At 43.6% G+C, this 19,684-nt stretch overlaps 1 protein-coding gene across 2 annotated transcripts in view; it reads right to left on the bottom strand.

The window, feature by feature from the left end:
- The window catches only part of iqgap2 (IQ motif containing GTPase activating protein 2), a 385,400-nt gene that overhangs the window by 249,405 nt on the left and 116,311 nt on the right, over positions 1 to 19,684 (bottom strand). The window contains exon 1 of one of the 2 annotated variants that reach the window (XM_085990687.1): positions 7,715 to 7,810. The exons of the other annotated variant lie outside the window; for it this stretch is intronic. The gene's annotated coding sequence lies outside the window, so the exon portion shown is untranslated. Of the gene's footprint in view, positions 1 to 7,714; positions 7,811 to 19,684 lie in introns of those variants that run through there. 2 annotated transcript variants of the gene reach the window in all.

Here is a 19,684-nt window from a genome sequence, read left to right as displayed (position 1 = left end):
GCAGAGATACCGTGTGTAGAATCTGTCAAGTTCTGCTTTCTGCAGCATATTCAAAACTTGCAGCCATACAAAAAAACCCACAGAAATGATGCCTGTTGAACAAAATTTAAATTTGGGCAGCATTTTTATGTAAATACCCAACTCTTGAGACATCCAAATTACATACTCACTTTTGTGATGTGTCTCAATGTTTTAGCCAATCATGCTGCTGCTGCTGGAGAGGACACGCCCCAGCTGTAATGTATATACACCTTTAAGGGGGGGGGGGGGGGGGGGGGAGAACTACTTTTGACAGCTCATGTATACTGTAGTACCGGCAGTGACCACACCTGTATATAGCACTGAGTAGTAACCTGTACAGTTCAGTTCCAGAGTGAGCCACGTTGAGTAAACACCTGTTGTACCGTTCTCCTGCAGTGTGTCTTATTACTCTCAGACACAACATTGGCGACGAGACAAATTCGATCCTACCTGCAACTCTGCATCGCCTCCCAGGGATTCGTTCCTGGAGACCAGTAGATTGGAGGTCAAGGCCAGAGACACGGGCGTCGACCACGGGCAACCGCCCAGTCATCCAGCAGAGACTCGAGAATTGCGGGGGAGGCTGTTGAGAGCCAGGCTTGGCTTTCCAGTCGCGGTGGTCCAGCGAAACGGACTGCGCAACTACTACAAAGATGGTCACTCTTTCTAGGGGCGCACCACTATGAGATTGAAGGAATATGGGCTCCAAGCTAACCGCCCCAAATGCGAGTTTTTAAAAAAAAAACAGATCTCGTATTGTGGCCACGTTATCGATAGAGGGGTTACACAAGTCCCCAGAAAAGATTGAGGCAGTAGTCAAGGCTCCAGCACCAGAAAACGTGTCACAACTGAGGTCGTTCCTCGGGCTGGTAAACTACTACTGTAGTGTATGTACCCGTCTACCTTTAAGGGGACTATTGAATGTAACCGTTCACCTTTAAGAGGACTACTTTCGGGTGGCACTATTTGTTTGGCTTCTGTATACTGTAATACCGATAGTGACCACACCAGTATATAAGTGTTGTGGCATGATTGCTGGGGCAGATTCGCCCGGACCTTCGAATAGTAAAGACCTGTTTGTTTGTTACTTCTGAAGTCTGTGTATTTATTAACTGCACAACCCACAGACTTTACAGTGGCGACGAGTCCGATCGTACCCTGCGGCAAGACTACCAAAAGCAACGAAGAGCGTCGAAGAGAGACAACCGCCCTCGTCGTGCTACCAAAAGAAAACACGAGGCTGCAACAACAGAAAGCAGGAAGACTAACAACAAAAGCTGTATCAGCAACAGGCACTGACTACCCTTCTGCCACGGTGCGGAGTGAGCCGACCAGCAAGAAACAAGGCGGCCGACGAAACGGTGAGTAGGGGAAGGTGTAAGGGCAGAGCACTCGACCTCGGTCGAGGGGGAGCTGTGCCGGCCAAAAGTCGGGTCCAACGGCGTCGGGTGACAGCCGGACCGCGATCGGCGGGAAAACTCCGGGCAGCGACCACAGCCACGAAGCGCTGAGCCTGCGAGTAGGCGCGGGAAGAGAAACCCAGCCGCAGCCGGGGAGGGAAACACCGGTCTGCGAGAGGGCTGGGGAGGCGAACGGGAACCGTGCGGGTGAGAGCCGGGTGCGGAGAGAGAGACTGCGAGGAGCCAGTCCAGCGGCTGAGCTGTTCTCCACCAACGGGGTACTCAGAGCTGGCAAAACCGAACGTGCGGGAGTGGGAGAGAGACACAGCCAAAAACGGGGTGAGAGACTGCGCGAGAGCCAGTCCAGCGGCTGAACTGTCCTCCGTTAACGGGGTGTACCCAGCGCCGGTAGAGCCGTGCGGGCGGGAGGAAAAGACAGAGCCGAGTAAGGGGAGCTGTGCGGAAGCCAGCCCAGCGGCTGAACCTGTCCGCTGTGGGGAAAGCGTACCCCTTCCACCAGGGAAGAAACGCGGGAAGCCGCCATTAGGCGGGGAAGACGATTGAAGTGGGCGGGGCGAGAAGGAAAGAGCGGAAAACCGCCATTTTCGCAGGAAAACCGCCATCTTAGAAATAAACAAATAAATAAGAATACTTGAAGAAATACTTGTGTTGTACCCAAGGAAAGAAAGATGCCTAAGCGGGCGGACATCAACGAGTTCAATTCGGAGATAGAAGACTGGGCCACGTACGTAGAACGTATTGAGATACATTGTAAGGCTAACAAAATAGCTAAGGAGGAAAAAGCTTTAACCTTACTTAACATGATGGGTGCGAAAACATTCGGGGTGTTGAAGCATCTTCTCTCACCAGCTAAACCGGCAGATCAGACTTTCGATGATATTGTAGCAGCGCTGAAGGATCACTAGAACCCTACACCGTTGATGCTGGCTGAATGATTCAAATTCTACGCAAGAACGCAGAGGAAAGACGAAAGCAATGCGGAATACTTGGTCGAACTGCGTAGGCTAGCGAAATACTGCCAGTTTGGAGGGAATCTGACGGAGGCACTGCGTGACAAGTTCGTATGCGGATTGTCCAAAGAAGGAACGCAGAAGCGACTACTGGAAGAAAATGACCTCACACTGGACAGGGCTGTCCTCATAGCTGCATCGCATGAAGCCGCAGCGAAAGGAATGGCGGAAATGCAGCTAAAGGCGGCGGCACTAGGGGTGGACCAAATTACTTCGAGCACAACAAAATGCTACCGTTGTGGGAAGACAACACACGACCAGAATCAATGCTGGGGTAAAAACCAAGAATGCAGGAAATGTGGCAAGATCGGGCACATAGCTAAGGTATGCCGGTCAGGAGCAACATACAACAATAAGTCACCACAAAAATGGTACGGAAAAGGTACAAGAGGTGACTAAGAAGAGTCTGAGGGAACAGAAGTCGGTCTCACACTCCAAATGCAAAGGACTGGACAGTCTGAGAATTCACAACGTGAGCAATGAAGCTGACCGACAAATTATCTGGATAACGCTACAGATTGCAAAGGTCCAAGTAAAAATGGAAGTGGACACCGGATCGGTGTTGACGGTCATGATTAAGCATGACTATAAGAAATTTTTCAAGCATATTCCACTACGGGATACGGAACTAGTACTACAGACATACACGGGGCACAAAGTATTCCCCATCGGAACGATAGAAGTCAAGGTGAGATACAAGGATAAAGATCATCATCACCGGTTGGACCTGTATGTATTGCCTGAGGGAGGACCAACACTTCTGGGACGGGAGTGGATCCGAAAAATAAAATTGGACTGGCAGTCCCTAAACACCATGACGGTGGATTCCGAAAAAGAGGATGTCAAACCTGAACGGTTGTCCAGAATATTGGACGAAGCTAAGGAGGTATTCCAGCAAGGACTGGGAACGCTGCGAGGTATTAAAGCAAAGGTTAAGATTGCAGAAAATGCAAGCCCAAAGTTTTTTAAGGCCAGATCAGTTCCTTACGCAATACGACCAGCTGTGGAGGCAGAACTGGAAGAACTTGAACGATCAGGGGTTCTGTCAAAAGTGGACTGGAGTGGGCCACGCCCATTGTTCCCGTCATGAAGTCCTCACCGAGTAATAAGCCTGGGGGACCTGGGAAGGTCCGTATCTGCGGAGATTTCAAGATTACTGTGAATCCGGTGCTTCACACGGTACAATACCCGCTTCTGCGGATTGAAGATATCTTTGCTTCGTTGGCTGGAGGGAAACATTTCACGAAAATAGATCTGGCTCAAGCATATCTACAGATGGAGGTCGAGGAAGAGTCACGCCAGTACCTCACCATCAACACTCACAGAGGCTTGTATCGCTACAATAGACTGGTCTTTGGGGTAGCTTCGGCGCCAGCAATTTGGCAGAGGGCCATGGAACAGGTGTTACAAGGAATTCCAAGCACGCAGTGCTACTTAGATGACATTTTAATCACGGGAAAAGATGAGGAAGAACACCTCACGAATTTGAAACTGGTACTCACCAGGTTGAAGGAGTATGGCCTTCGGGTTAATCGCAAGAAGTGTGAGTTCTTCCAAAAACGGATCTCATACTGCGGTCATGTCATTGACCGAGAGGGACTGCATAAGTCACCTGAAAAGATAGAAGCGGTCGTGAAGGCCCCCGCCCCAGGAAACGTATCACAGTTAAGATCATTCTTGGGGTTGATTAATTACTATCACAAGTTTCTGCCAAATTTATCCACGGTACTGCATCCACTGAATGACCTGTTGCGGAAAGAAACACCATGGAAGTGGAGTGAGGAATGCAAAAAGGCTTTTCGCAGAAGCAAGGAGTTGATTACCTCTGAAGAAGTGTTGGCTCATTTCAACCCAGCATTACCCCTTCGTCTAGCTTGCGATGCTTCCCCGTACGGAATTGGGGCAGTACTCTCGCATAGGCTACCAAATGGCTCGGAAAGGCCAGTGGCTTTCGCGTCCCGATCATTGACACCCGCGGAGCGAAATTACGCCCAAATAGATAGGGAGGCCCTCAGTCTTGTGTGGGGCTTGAAGAAATTCAACCATTACCTACAATGTAAAAAGTTCACATTGCTGACAGACCACCAGCCGTTGGTGTCCATATTCAACGCAAATAAGGCCGTTTCCACCATGACAGCACAAAGGTGGTCCGTGTTACTTGGGGCACACCAATACGAAATTGAGTACAAAAGGTCTAAACAGCATGGAAATGCTGATGGGTTGTCACGCTTGCCATTGCCGATGGTAGAAGAAGCGAGTATAGTGGACCCAGTAGAGTTGTTCCACTCATCCATAGTGGAGTGTCTACCGATAACAAACTCAATGATTGAGAATGAGACAAGGAATGACCCGACTCTTTCACGAGTCTATGATGTAACGGTGGAGGGATGGCCAGCACAGAGCGAACCAACACTGCAAGCATTTGCACAGAGGAAAGAACAACTGTCAGTGTGTCGAGGAACCCTGATGTGTGGATCTAGAGTGGTGATTCCACCCAAACTCCAAAAGAAAGTGCTAAAGGAGCTGCACGAAGGACATCTGGGGGGAGTAAAGATGAAAAATCTAGCAAGAGCGTTTGTGTGGTGGCCAGGCATTGATAGAGACAGAGGAGATCACGAAGAACTGCCTAGGATGTCAGAGGGTTCAGAACGCGCCACCCCAGGCTCCTCTGCATCCATGGGAGTGGCCCTCATCGCCTTGGCAAAGAGTACACATCGGCTTTGCTGGTCCATTTATGGACTCGATGTTTCTAATAGCGGTGGATGCCCACTCCAAGTGGCCGGAAGTAATTAAGATGACCGCCACCACGACGGAAAAAACCATCGCAGTGTTAAGGACTATGTTTGCTCGGAATGGCCTGCCGGAACAGATCTGTTCTGATAATGGACCACAATTTGTGTCCGAAGAATTCAAGAAATTCTTAAAGAGCAATGGGGTTAAACATTACACGTCAGCCCCATACCATCCCGCCTCAAATGGATTGGCTGAAAGGTTTGTCCAGACCTTCAAGAAGGCCGTAAAGGCCATGAGTAATGAAAATATAAGTCTGCAACATAAGGTGGATAGCTTTTTGTTGGCATACCGAAATGCGACACATGCGGTCACAAATCAAACTCCCGCAATGATGTTCTGTAATAGACGCCTAAGATGCCGGCTGGATTTACTAAAACCAAACGTCAGAAGAGACGTAGAGAACCGGCAATTCCAGGGCATGAACGACAGGGTCACTAGATCTTTCCAGATCGGTCAACGAGTTTTGGCCCAGGACTACCGTACTGAGAAATGGCAGCCTGGAACTATTGGGAAAAGGCTGGGGCCATTTATGTACACCGTGGACATTGGAGACAATATAATAAGGCGCCATGTTGACCAAATCATAGGGTCCGCCACAAATAGGCCACCGACTTCACCACCTTATCCGGGTGATGTTGAAACTGAGATACCCAGAACACCTACTTCCGATCTAGTGATACTGGAGTCTGCTGAACCTGACACGGCTTTTCAAGCCGAATCGACCTTGCCAGAAGCACCTCCTAGCCCGCCTGAAATGACGACACCACTGCGGCGTTATCCTGACAGAATCCGGAAACCCCCGGAAAGACTGAATCTATGAACTGTCTTACATAAACCTGTATATATGTTAGAATGTATGTTCACTATGGACTTAGTAAGTAATAAGCTAAAAAGGGAGGATTGTAGTGTATGTACCCGTCTACCTTTAAAGGAACTATTGAATGTAACCGTTCACCTTTAAGAGGACTACTTTCGGGTGGCACTATTTGTTTGGCTTCTGTATACTGTAATACCGATAGTGACCACACCAGTATACAAGTGTTGTGGCATGATTGCTGGGGCAGATTCGCCCGGACCTTCGAATAGTAAAGACCTGTTTGTTTGTTACTTCTGAAGTCTGTGTATTTATTAACTGCACAACCCACAGACTTTACAACTACCATAAGTTCTTGCCAAATTTGTCTACAATACTACACCCACTGAACACCCTACTGCAAACTGGGGTGCCATGGAAGTGGAGTGACGAATGTAAACGAACTTTCCAGAAGAGCAAAACACTAATCACATCAAAAAAGAGGTATTGGCCCATTTCAACCCAGCACTACCAAATCGGTTGGCATGTGATGCGTCACCCTACGGCATTGGAGCGGTGCTGTCGCACAAATTCTCGGACGGCTCAGAGAGGCCAATAGCCTTTGCTTCACGATCACTAACCTCAGCCGAGCGTAACTACGCCCAGATTGACAGGGAGGCCCTCAGTCTAGTGTGGGGAGTGAAAAAGTTCAATCACTATCTGCACGGGCAGAAATTCACCTTGCTGACTGACCACCAGCCTCTTGTCTCCATTTTTAATCCAAAGAAGGGCGTTCCGGTGATGACCCAACCGACGACAGGGTGCCAGAATCGCCTCCGCACCAAGAGCGAGACACTCAGGAAAGGCGCTATCCAGAAAGGATCAGGAAGCCTCCCCAAAGACTGAATATATAAATGGACTATTTTCAGCTAACGTTGTATGTTAAAGTGTTAATTGTAATTAGTTTGATATTGAATTGTTAAATGAGTGTTATGGTACTGTTAATCTAAGAGGGAAGGAATTGTAATGTATGTACCTTTAAGGGGGGGGGGGGGGGGAACTACTTTTTACAGCTCATGTATACTGCAGTAACCACATCTGTATTTAGCACTAAGTAGTAATCTGTACAGTTCAGTTCCAGAGTGAGCCATGTTGAGTAAACACCTGTTGTACCGTTCCCCCTGCAGTCTTGTGTCTTATTACTCTCAGACACAACACCAGCTGCATCAGCTGCTTGATCACTGGGTTCCATTAATGGTGACTCTCCGCAGATGTGATGACAGATCAAACAGAAGACGTTCTCAACTGTTCTTAAGCCACTGGCGAAATGCTCAGCCTCAGACAACTTTGCGCACACCAAAATGAAGGAGGTGAGGGCCAGTGAGGCGTTCTACGCTGACAACAGCTCTTTAAATTACAACAGTGACTGCACTTCGAAAAGTACTTCATTGGCTGTAAAGCGCTTTGGGGCATCCTGACGTTGTAAAAGGCGCTATATAAATGCAAGTTCTTTCATTCTTTTCACGTGTGCAGAGAGGAGGAGTTTCAACTCATCATTGACCCAATTTTCCCATCATTACTATAAGCCAATAAATCATACAAAAATAAATTTAACAAACACCCTTCAACAAGTAACTACAGCCCCAAAAAGTATGCATACTTATTAAAATTATTACCTCTTTTGTATTTACAGATGTGTTGCAGACGTGGAGAGTTCATTAGGTAATGCAGGCTGTTGAAATAAAAAGTGTCCTCGCTTAGACTTTGGTCTCAGCAATAACCCTCCATGCACCCCAACCATCAGCTGCAGGATGCTGGGAAGCCATACTAGGCCTAGACATGCTTTCAATTTTCCTCTGTCATTCAGCTCTCGCATCCACATCTGAATCAAGGCTACAATAAGGTCTGGAGTGGTTATGGCAGGGTCCGAACTGTGCATCCATAAGTTGGTTATTGGTGAGCAGGTCTCGCTTGATGGCACTATTAAAGACTCCTTCCACTACTTTACTGGGATTGGGAGGAGACTGCTAAGGGAATTGGATCGGTTAGCTAGATCCTGCTTTTTGTGGATAGGACATACCTGGACATTCCTCCATAAAATACCAGTGTCACGGCTGTACTGGAGCTGCTTGGCTTAACTCTGTTGCACAGGTCTTCAGCACTACAGGTGGGATTTTCGGGGCCCATAGCCCTTGCTGTGTCCAATGCACTCGGTCACTCATTAATGTCTCGTGGAATTTACCAAATTGGCTGGACACTGGGGGCCTGAGGAGGAGGAGGGGGAGTGGAATCATCCACTCGGCACTTTTGGCTGAAGACAACACTTCAGCCTTGTCTCTTGCACTCGCTGGCTGTGCTCCACCACAGTTGAGGATAAATTAGAATAGACATTATTCAGAAATGGTATTGGTCTGAAAAATAAGATTCGTGCTGGTTAGTGTGCACAGGGTGTTCTCTTGTACTTTGACAATGCAGCTTGTTGCTTGATTGTTGAAGAATTAAGCCATTATTGACTTAGAAAATCTGGTTAATTTTGTCATCCCCTGATGTTTGCATATCTTAGATATTGTTCGATGATTCACTAGGACGCCACTATTACAGCACTTGTTCAGAGATTTAAGCTGGTCTATGAAGATTAAGATGTAACTTTTTATTCTGTGGGGACTTATTATTGCAGGCTCTTGATGCATGCTTTGTGACTGTACCAAAATCTGGGCACTTGGCAGTCAGTATGGAAATGGGCTGGCAGGTGCGTATTTTGTGAAATTGTAGAAAACATCAGACATGTTTTTACTTTGGTGACTATACAATTTAAACAGTTAACTTGGTGCTTGCCAAAGTCCCTTGTTTATAGTTGACTTGATAGAGGAAGTTTAAAATACAACTATTATTGGATAAGAATATATGTCACACGATGTACTTTCACCTCAAGTGTTATATAGGTTTAGAAATCTGCTGTAAATGAATAGCTAATATTCAATCCACACAAAGAATAATGTTTTTATAGTGGTGTAGTACAGTATAAGCCTTTCCATGAACAAGTCTAACTTTTATATAAGTGTCTACTAATAGTTTGTGGTTTATGTTAGAAAATGTACATTAGAGGGTGCTTACCTAGTAGTAATTAAAAGTTTAAATATGCTGTTGTCCTAATGTACAAGTTTCGGTTGTGTGTGCATATGTAGTGCTATTGTTGGTGCAGAGGGTGACCTTCTGAAGCAGCCCCACTTAGTCTGCTGGTTAATATTTAATTATGAAGACACACATGCGGACTTCAGCACTTCAAAGGGAAGGGTACATAACTCGATGCAGCATTTCTAACCCTTGTGCCTAACAATGGAATTCTAGGCATATGGCTTCCAAATGTGCTGCCGGATCGACTTCCTGAAAGTTTTGTATTGTTGGTAGACCTTGAAGGGGTTATACACACTTCCTGATTTTCTTATTAAATTGCACAGCAGGAATGCAGATTTCAGAAACGGTGGTAGCAGTGGGGGGAGGGAGAATGTTGTTTTCCCCCTCCCCCTGTTGAGGTGAGACAAGTACCTCTTTGCCCAAGTAGCCCACATGAGGTGATTGGATATCTTGGCAGGCTATTGAATCAAATGCGAATCTAATTCTGCCCTCATCCTATGTCTCAGTGCTTTCTAGTAGGACTCTCTGATCGTGGTCAAGAATGGGAGCCCTGGCTAATTTCAAATTTGTCCATGTTTTTCCTGAGCCCCAGCGGGACTCTAGAGCTAAGTAATAATTTTAATAAATTCAGCTCACTATTCTAGCTTGGGGAACGGTACTTATACAGTATATTAAAAAAAAGAGACTGCATTTCAGCCCCACTTCTAGGCTCTGTGGGTCATGGGGGAAACTTCCCCTTTTTTTTCCTTTTTGTGCAAAACCGTGAATCTAAATTGCAGTAATTTTATTGAATCTTACATTGGGTTCAGTTACACAGATCTCCAGAAATATTTTCCAATACACTTGGAATGGATTTTTTCCCCTGGCTTATCATAATCACATAAGCCATCCACTGCTGTTTTTGTTTTGTTCTTTGTGGCGAGATGAAGGGCCAAGGCAAATATTTAAGGAGATCCCAGTTTGGAAGGAGTAAAAAGTAAAGATCAGCTGACCTCATGAAGCTCCCTGAGCAGTTTACACTGGCCACGACCCTCCCGACAGGCTTCATATTGTCACTTAAATCAGAATCATTTTGGCTTCTACATTGCACTAACAGTCCCTCTGTGCTGCACACGTTATGCATTGTTGCTGCTAGATGAAGTTTGAGTGGATTGCGCTGTGGTTTAATGTGTGAGATGGCAGGTAGCTAATGGAACTAAACTGACACTGAACAGACCATGGATAAAGTTGTATTTTGGAATTTTTACAGCACTTTGATCTCCTTCAGGCTAGAATAAAGTTGAATGTGACCATTTAAGGTTTATTGTTAATGCCAGTTAGGGTCTAAGCAGGAGCAGGAATTGTGCACTTGGTTTACACCATGGGTGAATTTTGAGCTATTAGTTCAATTAAAATTAAAACGAAATACAAGTAAAATGATCAGGATCAAGAAATTCAATAGTCACTACAAGTGCTGTACCTGAAGTACAGTATAAGCTGGACAATAACATGACACTTTACCTATACCAGGAGTTTCTGGCATTTGAGGTTTACAGCATTTTAAACTTAGTTTTATAATCACTCATTTGCATATGAAAATTTGGGGTCTAACAAGTCATAGTCACCTAAGATTAATCCTATTTGTAAGCCTCAGATGTACAGGCTCTTAATTTGCACCGGCATTGTCCCGACCTCCCGCTGTAACTTTGGTGGATGCTCGGTAGAATCCCCGGAGAAGAGAAATGGCATGAATGGCCATTGCTAGCCATTGACACTGTTCCCCTCGGGGGTTCTGTTCATCTCTCACTGAAGTTATGCTGTTTTAGCATTTTAAAACTTTGTGCATGCTCAAAATGACAATCTAACCCGGCAATCATCACAGGGCTGTGTCTTTTATATCAAGTCATTTGCATTATAATGACTAGATATAAAAACAATTGCATTATGCTTCACTAATTTTTTTATAATCAATCCATCTCATAGACGTTGTATACACTCTATTCAAACATTTCCATACCCGGTCTCCATTTAGATTAAATTGAAGCAGCTTAGTAAAAAGGTACTTACTGTGATACTGCAGTAACTATGGATTGATTTGGTGGAATGATGCAGAGTTCTTGCATCAAATAATAAAATGTTGAAGCCATTGTAGGCCAGAGTTCTTGATGTTTGCCTCTGCCTGTTTGCATATTCACAATTAAGTAAGTATATTTAAATGTAGGATCTGTGCTGCTGTCGCGTTCTTGCAGCTGGAAGGGCAAAATGGTCTGGGCTGATGTCAACATCAGTGTGACCCTTTTCTCAGTTAACACTTCAAACAAAAACATGCTTCAGGTCTGATAATAAAGAAAGTGTTCGCATTTATATAGCAGGTTTCAGGATGTCCCAAAATGTTTCACAGCCAATGAAATACTTTTGGAAGTGAAGTCACTGTTGTTATGTAGGTTTGTGCAAAGCAAGGCCCTATAAACAGCAATAAAATCATGATTTATTTTGGTTGAGAGATAAATGCTGACCGGGGCACCAGGGGAGCTTGCCTGCTCCTCTTCAACGCCATGGGATCTTTTACGTCCATCTGAGAGGGCAGACAGGACCTAGGTTAATATTTCATCTGAAAATTGCACCAGCAGTGCAGCACTCCCTCATTACTGCACTGCAGTGTCGATCTAGATTATGTGCTCAAATCTCTGGAGCGGAGCTTGTGCCAGTATTTGAAAGCGGGGGAATGTGTGCGCCAAATTTTTTTTTTTTTTTTGGGGGGGGGGGGGGGGAATTCCTCCACATTTAAAGGGGAGGAGTGTCACATTTAATTGCGATGGGGCAATCTTTATATTTAAAGTAGGAGGGGGTCTCCACATTCAAAGGAGATGGGGAGCCTAAATGTGCTCTTGTGGCCACTCAACCTAGAATTGGCTAAACCTGCTTAAGAAAGCTTCAAATTCAATTTGCAGAATTCACTAGGAAGCCCATTGGTATACAGAAACATAGCAATTGCTAGATAAAAAAGACCAAGGACCATCTAGTTCATCTTCTACCATCCTGGTAGTCACCCAATACAATGATAATGGAGTTGTTAACTAATCATAGCAATCAATCTCTGATTAATTAGTCTGCAACAGACCCAGACAGGAGGCAAGGAAAACGGAGAGCTTTGGGAACCATAGGTCCAAAGTCACCGATTCTTCCAAAGCATGCTACACTTATTGCTGCCAGACTTCAGGTGTTGAAGAATATTGCAAGCCTGATAATGAAGCAACCTATGCTAAGCTACAGCAGGATCTGAACATCATCCAGGCTTAGGCTGATAGGCATCTGGTAATATTCAAATCATACAAGTGCTGGGTAATTACTAACTCAGGCAAAAGAAATCCCAGCCACCTCCCCTTGGCCATGAATGGCACCATCAGCAAATCTCCATTCATCAACATCTTAGGGTCACCATTGACCAATGCTAAACTGGACCAGCCATATCAACATCTTGGCTATAAAAGTAAAACAGGGGCTGAGTAAAGATGAATAGTTCACCTCCTGACCCCTCAAAGCTCATCAACCATCTACAAAACTCAAGTCAGGAGTGTGGTGAAATGCTCACCACTTGACTAGATGGATGCAGCCACACTCAAGAAGCTGGTAAGAGCAATTCTCTTGATCAGTGTCCCTGCACACATCATCCTGATTTGGACATTTCATAATTACATAGTTCCTGGAATTGCCTACCACCAATTTAAGATCACGTCCATCATTTTTGCCTTTTATTTCAGATTTGCAATTTTTTTTTTTTTTAAGATCAGAGCGTGTCCATAATAACACCATCTGAAGTGCCGACATTGGGCTCCTCCATAACTGTAGAATGGTAAGCAAATTAGTTTAAAAACAAATTTATTTTTAAACTGTCCTGGAAACCTTTTGCATTCACAAATAAGTAGTATTAAAGTCACTCGCTCCTTGCGCTATCTATTCACAATTCTCTGCTAGTTAACATAGATCTAACTGGACAACATAGAAATTACAACATGCAAACAGGCCGTTTGGCCCAATCAGTCTGTGTTGGTGAGCAATAGTTCTAATCCCATGTGCCTGCTCTATTCCCATATCCTTTTATTCCCCATTCCTTCAAAATCCTGTCTATCCTATTCTTAAGTGTTAACATAGTCTCTGCTTTAAATCATTAACTCTGGTAGTGCAAAAGAGTTTCTTCTGCTCTCTGGCCTAAATCTCTTACATTTAATCTTGTATATATGTCTCCTTGTTCAAGACCCCTAAACCCCTGGGAATAGTCTGTTCATATCTGCCCCATGCCTTCATTTTAAACACCTCTATCAAATCACCCCATAATTGCCTCTGTTCTGATGAAAACCACCCCATTCATTCTCTAGGACCTGTCAAGTAATGCAAGGACAGCAGATTGCTGCATAATGAAAGCATTGAGCTGCTCCATGAATAATAGGCATGTTAATAGAGGATAACATTTCTGTGATCTGAAACAATCCACACATTTATGGAGTGGTACGCTTCCTGTTAATGTATGCATTCAGATTCACACGTGGAACCCTGATGGCCACATGGGGTCCATCTATAACACCCTCGCGTCTTAGGAAACTGGTCAGGCAGTAAAAGTTCTGTGTCCCTTTGACTTGGTGTCTCCTTTCCACTGGGAATGTGATAAAGATGTTTCCCCTAACAAGTATGGTGTCAGGCACTTGCCCTATACAGGTATAAACTGTCAACAGGCTTATCTGGTAGATGTCCTTTGCAGTGGCCTGGAAGGATCCTTAGCATAAAAGCTTACTGCTGTTGTGAACTTCACAGCTACAGGAACAGCCAGCACAGCCCTTAATGTTTTCTGTAGATCAGTCTGCAGCAAGTGGAATAGCTCGGCCACTGCCTCTTGCGAAACTGGTGCCGACGATAGGTGACCTCTGACATACATAAAAAGAAAGAGCGCCTTTCACAACCTCAGGACCTACCAAAGCACTTTACAGCCAATTAAATTCTTTTGAAGTGTAGTCACTGCTGTAATGTAGGGAAGTGTGGCGCAGTCTGTAAACTCGAGTCCTTGGATGTCTTTGGGCATGAAAGTGTGCCCTCGTGAATTGGTGCTCATCTAATTCATGCAGCACTATGGAAACAGGCAAAGATATTTCCATTCCCCTAACTTGGTTGCTACAACTTGTACTGCAGCAGTAACTGTCAAGACTCCAGAAATTATCTTAGCAAATTGAAGACTTCCACAAAAAGGCAAAAATGTAGAGGAAAAGAAAAGAATGCAAGATGTTCAATGCAGTAGACAAATGCTCAATGCCAAAGACTAGATTTCAATATTCAAACAACAGCAAATTAGCTTTAAAATACAAAGCAGGTCAGACCTACTTCCCTCCGATATTTATTTTTGTGAATGAGCTCAGGGTGGAAAAAATCAAGTGGCATTCTGTTGCGTGAATGTGAACAAAGAAAAATGTTTGCAAATGTCTCCATTCAATTTAAACTCTTAAGTTAGCCCTCAAAGGACTGGTCGTGCATATCTGATAAAGTATTTAGGCACTGCTATTTTAAAACCAATTAGAAAACCAACAGAATAGTCTGGGGAGAGCCCATTTCACTGCTTGTTGGAAGTTGAACAGTTTTAATGCAACAAAAATTTGTCCATTTTTCATATTTTCAACTTCACTATATAGTGGAGAATACAGAAAACTACCTTTAAAACAGAAATCTGATGGCCTTAATTTCCCCTGTTCTAGTAGATTTGTTAATGATTCAGCTCAACCCGCTAAGTATGTGCACTCCCCTCCAGTTCAAGGTCGGATGGTCTGTGATCATCAGCCTGGGTAAGGTTTTATGACTGCCAGCAGCCCTCCAGAGATACTTTACCAGAGAGGCCATTTTCCACATGCAGCGAGTGTCACCACACGACTCAACACAGTCCTGTCCCCAAACGTGAAACCTGCCACGACAAAGGGGTTCCTAGATAATGTTCCACAGTAGGATCACCAGTTGATGCTTCCCTCCTTATTCCAGGGACACTGAAGCTAATTATCATATCCCTCTACTATTGCATGGCACAGACCTGGAATCAAAACTGGAGCCTTCGTGTGTGCATGTTTCAGTGCCACACCAGGTAGCGCAGGTACCCAATGGATCATAAACATTTTCCCACTCCTGCATTTCATAAAAATCACTAAGATAAAGTTGATTATTTCACTGCAAGACAAGCAAATTGCAGTATAATCCACTTTTCATAATTTGAAGTCTTACTGCATAAAAGTTTGAATTATCCAATAACTTGATTTAAGCAATATAAATAACAATGAAGTTGCAATTTTATGCCAAGAAAAATTGAATCAGATAATTTGATTAAGGCCAATTTTAATTAAGAGTAGACTGCAGGCGTATTTGAATTCAAAGTCCAAAATAGTAACATAATATAGAAACTCTATATAACCAGTGAAGTTTTTGATATTCTGCATGGCCTTTAACAAGTAATTCCACGTAGATTCTTGAAAGGTTGAAATAATACGGCTTGTACATTTCACTACATTTCCCTTGTATCATGAAAGAGAGCTTGGGAGATACGAGAAAACTGTTTGGCATAGTTAGCAGGCTTGATTTGCATAGCCCATTGTGTCTACCAACTGTAAATCCTTTGAAATAAACTCAAAGGCTATGTAAGATAACAGACCAGAGTGTGCTGCAGGGCAGCAAGACAAAGGTGTAATGACATAAGCAAGCTGGAGAGCCAACGTCAAGCTGTTAAATCAGAGTCAACATAACAGCATTTGTATTGTCCTTGAAACACTACATACTGTGTTCCAATATATCCTACATATATATCTACAAGTGGGATTTGGGCAGGCCTATATATCTACAAGTGGGATTTGGGCAGGCCATCCCCCAAATTTTTGTTTTTCCACAATATTCATTCAGTCAGTTTTATATGGGCATAGCTTTACAAAGAAATGCATTTGATTCATACAGTATAGAAACCATGTGCATATCAGCTTATGATATCCAGAAAAAGACAACTATCCAAGAGTTCTTCTGCTGCCTCCCCTCATCTGCCACTTACCTCCCGTAGGTGGTAACTCATGTTGGGATACAAGAGAACGACTGTAGAGACTACTTTGGATAGGGTCATGCCAAACAACAGGAAGCTCTTTAATGCAATAGGCAGTGGAATATTCTGTTTCAGGCTACAGTTAATCAGAGTGGTGCATTTGGAGGTATCTGCAGTACCTCACTTATGTAGGTGTCATTCTGAAGCTGTTGGTACAAGTACACTGCTGTCCTCTCCCTCAGTCATATGAAATTTCTCCCCACAAACTGGTTTTGATGGTGGGGGTGGGGGGGGGGGGGGGGGGTTTGGTGTGGGTGGGTGGTGTGGTGGGGAGAGAAGAAGATTTCTAGGCAGCTAATAATTTGCCAGGATAAAATGCAGCACCATAAGGGCAGTTTTGATCTGCTGCTCTTGCACATGGCGAATATCCATTTCAGCAATGGGTTCAAGACAGGCAGTGACCCACGTGGGCTGAAGTCCCATGTTGTGAGGAAGCCAGGAGCTCGGAGAGCCTTAATTGCATCACCCAATAAAAATCTCAGTTGACTATCAATAAACCTCACTTGCATTTGAGTAACTGCAGGAGTGTTAAACATATCCCTGTTTCTTTTTATTCCCGATGACCTCAGCGGCACGCGTGCCTAGCTCAGAAAAGATAGAATTGGTAAATGATCACTCACAATATTGAGCGGGAAAACAGCTTTATTTTGTTTTTGGCCAGCGTTAAAAAAAACAAATTGCCACGGGTGGCTTTTTTGGCAGAAAAAATGTTGGCAGGCTCCCTCAACTGAATCACATGATTCGAACTACAGTGCTGTTGCACCAAGTGATATGACCAGCAATGAGTTTGGTGTTTTTCCTTCTCCTGTCCTGAAGGCAATAGTTTATATGACAATGGTTTATAGAGGGATGCATTTATCTATTCAGCCATCAGGGAGGATTTGAGGCTTTAAGTCTGCCATGGAGCAATAATATTCCCTGTATAAAATGGTAAAATATTAAATCATTGCCAGTCTTGACACTGACTAAATCCAGCCAAATTATTGTTCAGTTTCTAATTTAAAGGCTTTAGAACAACACCCAAGATTTACAAGTAAGACACAAATAAAAAAAAATCATTTTGCACGAGCTTTAAATTATTGCTATGAAGAGGTTCTCAAAAGCAGTGAGACAATGTGGGCAGAAGCAAAAACTATGAACTAGGAGTTATCAAATTCTTTTAACAGTTACATAAAGGAAAAATTAGCTCGATGCTGGGAGTTGCATATTTTAATATATATATAATAATAAATCCTACAAGCATTAGGAGTAGGAGGCTGAAAAGGAAAGTTGTAGTGGTACTCGGTACATCTGAAATTTGGCTTTCCCAAAGGATGGCAGTGGATACAACAGAGGTACACAGTATTCAGGAAAGATAGAGTAAACAGGACAACTACATGTATTTAGTTAGCACCTTTAACGTTCCAAGGAGCTTTACATAAAGGGCGGAATGAGGGAAGAGGGAGTATAAAATACAAAAAGTAATAGATGCCAACTCGTGGGGAGAGATTTGAGAGAGCGAAGTGAAAAAATGGATTACAAGTTTTTTTTTAAAAAAAGGTTGCGAGAAAAGTGGCAAGGCGGAGGGGTTTAGAAAGAACGTTCCAGAGAGTGGAGCGGAGGCAGCCAAAAGATTTTGCTATCAATAGTGAAGTAAAACAGTGGCAGGATACACAGAATGCCAGAGTCAGAAGATCAAAGCCATTCAGCAACTAGCAGGGGGACAGGAGGGGTAGTTTAATGGTCATGAGTTGAGTGGGGAAGAGATCGAGAGAGCAGGAGATGGGTCTCAAGGAAGAGATGCACGTGAAGAGGGTATGCAGTAGAGGGGGGGGGGGGGGGGCGGAAATGAAGGCTTCGAGGGGGAGGTGAAAAGTAGTAAACCTTGGCTTTCAATGTGAAAAGGTGTGTGGGAGGATTACAAATGGAAAGTTAAGATTCAAGGAGCTGCAGGAATGATAAAGTGCCGGATAAAGTGCAAAGAGAACGCAGCAGATGCAGAGCAAGAGTAGATGGAGAATCTTCAGGTTATATTTGCATAATATTATTGAAAGAAAAATGATATAACATGGGCAAAGTGACAGATCTCAGTGTGCCATCTGGCTTACTGGTGACATTCTCCCCTAGGCATGTTACACAGATTAATGGGATAAGTGCACTGAAAAATGGTCGCACAGAACACTAGAGAATACCAGTATTTAATATGTACTTAAATGCACAACTTGAATGCTGACTCATGGACACCATGAATCACCAGAATATGATAGTACAGTTCGTGGAGTTGATTCAAAAGTGCATAATTGGATATCATTTCAAATTTTAGTCCCAAAATAAAATAAAACTGCATTTGGCCAAGCTTCGGTTTTTTCCAATGAAAACTGAAGACAATTATCCCCTTTAGCATATCAAAAAGAGTTAGTTTTACAGCTCAAAAGGCACTTCATTCAGTTCAATTATAGATGTACATAGATACACACTGGAGTTATGAAGATTTTGCAACATTTCTGAAAGAAACTATGTTGGCTCATTGTTTGGCATAGTGACATTAAAACAGGCAATGAAAAGTATTGTCGAATTGAACTAACGCTAATTACGCTTTCAAGCCCATTTCCAATGTGTTGTGAATGAACGGAGAACTTCCATGGGCCAAAGCATCTGTATAATCGTAGTGGTGCCAAGCAGTCAGCTCAGCCTTCAACAGAAATGGTTTGTTCTTTTCCCACACTGGTAACACAAAATGCATCTTTTTAAAACAAACCAGAAATGGAAGATTCAAAGACACACTTGTGTTGTAAGCAGAATAGCACACATGTACTAATATCAGCACCAACATTGCCGAGGGCCTCTGCAGAATAGAATGGGGGCACTACAAAGTGCTCATAACACTGAGCAAGAGTGCCCATGGACACTGCATATCTGAAGAACATTGGGGTTGCCAAAAGGAGAGAAGACAAAGGGTTTTCCTGAAGAACCAATTTTTTTTTTTTTTTTTTTTAAAAACAAATTCAAATTTATTCTTAAGGATGGTACCTCCACTGCTCAACTATGGAGTCTATATTAAACACGTGTGCGAGTTCTCAAACTGAAGCATGAACCTACAACAGTCATCCTGAAGAGAAAAAGTATAGAAACATAGAAAAACACCTGACATTTTGGTTTCTGCTTTCCAACACTTTAAAGCAGTTAATTTTGGTGTGGAAATAAACGTTGGCCCAAAGAAAAACAAATGGTCGCTAGCAAGTAGCTGACCCAAGAAAGTCAATCTGCTTTTTATCTGTATAGATACTGATAAGCCTACCGCACATTTTCTGTTTTTATTTCACATTTTCAGCACTTGCAGATTTTTTCCCCTCATTTGTACTTTCTAACTTAGAGCATCACAGTTAAGAATCCCTGGACTATCACTTAAATCTGCCCATTACATATGACTAATACTAAACTA

This window comes from Somniosus microcephalus, chromosome 1 (assembly GCF_052327205.1).
Source record: "Somniosus microcephalus isolate GS21.2 chromosome 1, FLI_Smic_1.0, whole genome shotgun sequence".
NCBI classification, from domain to species: Eukaryota; Metazoa; Chordata; class Chondrichthyes; order Squaliformes; family Somniosidae; genus Somniosus; species Somniosus microcephalus.
This window is presented reverse-complemented; position numbering and strand designations above follow the sequence as displayed.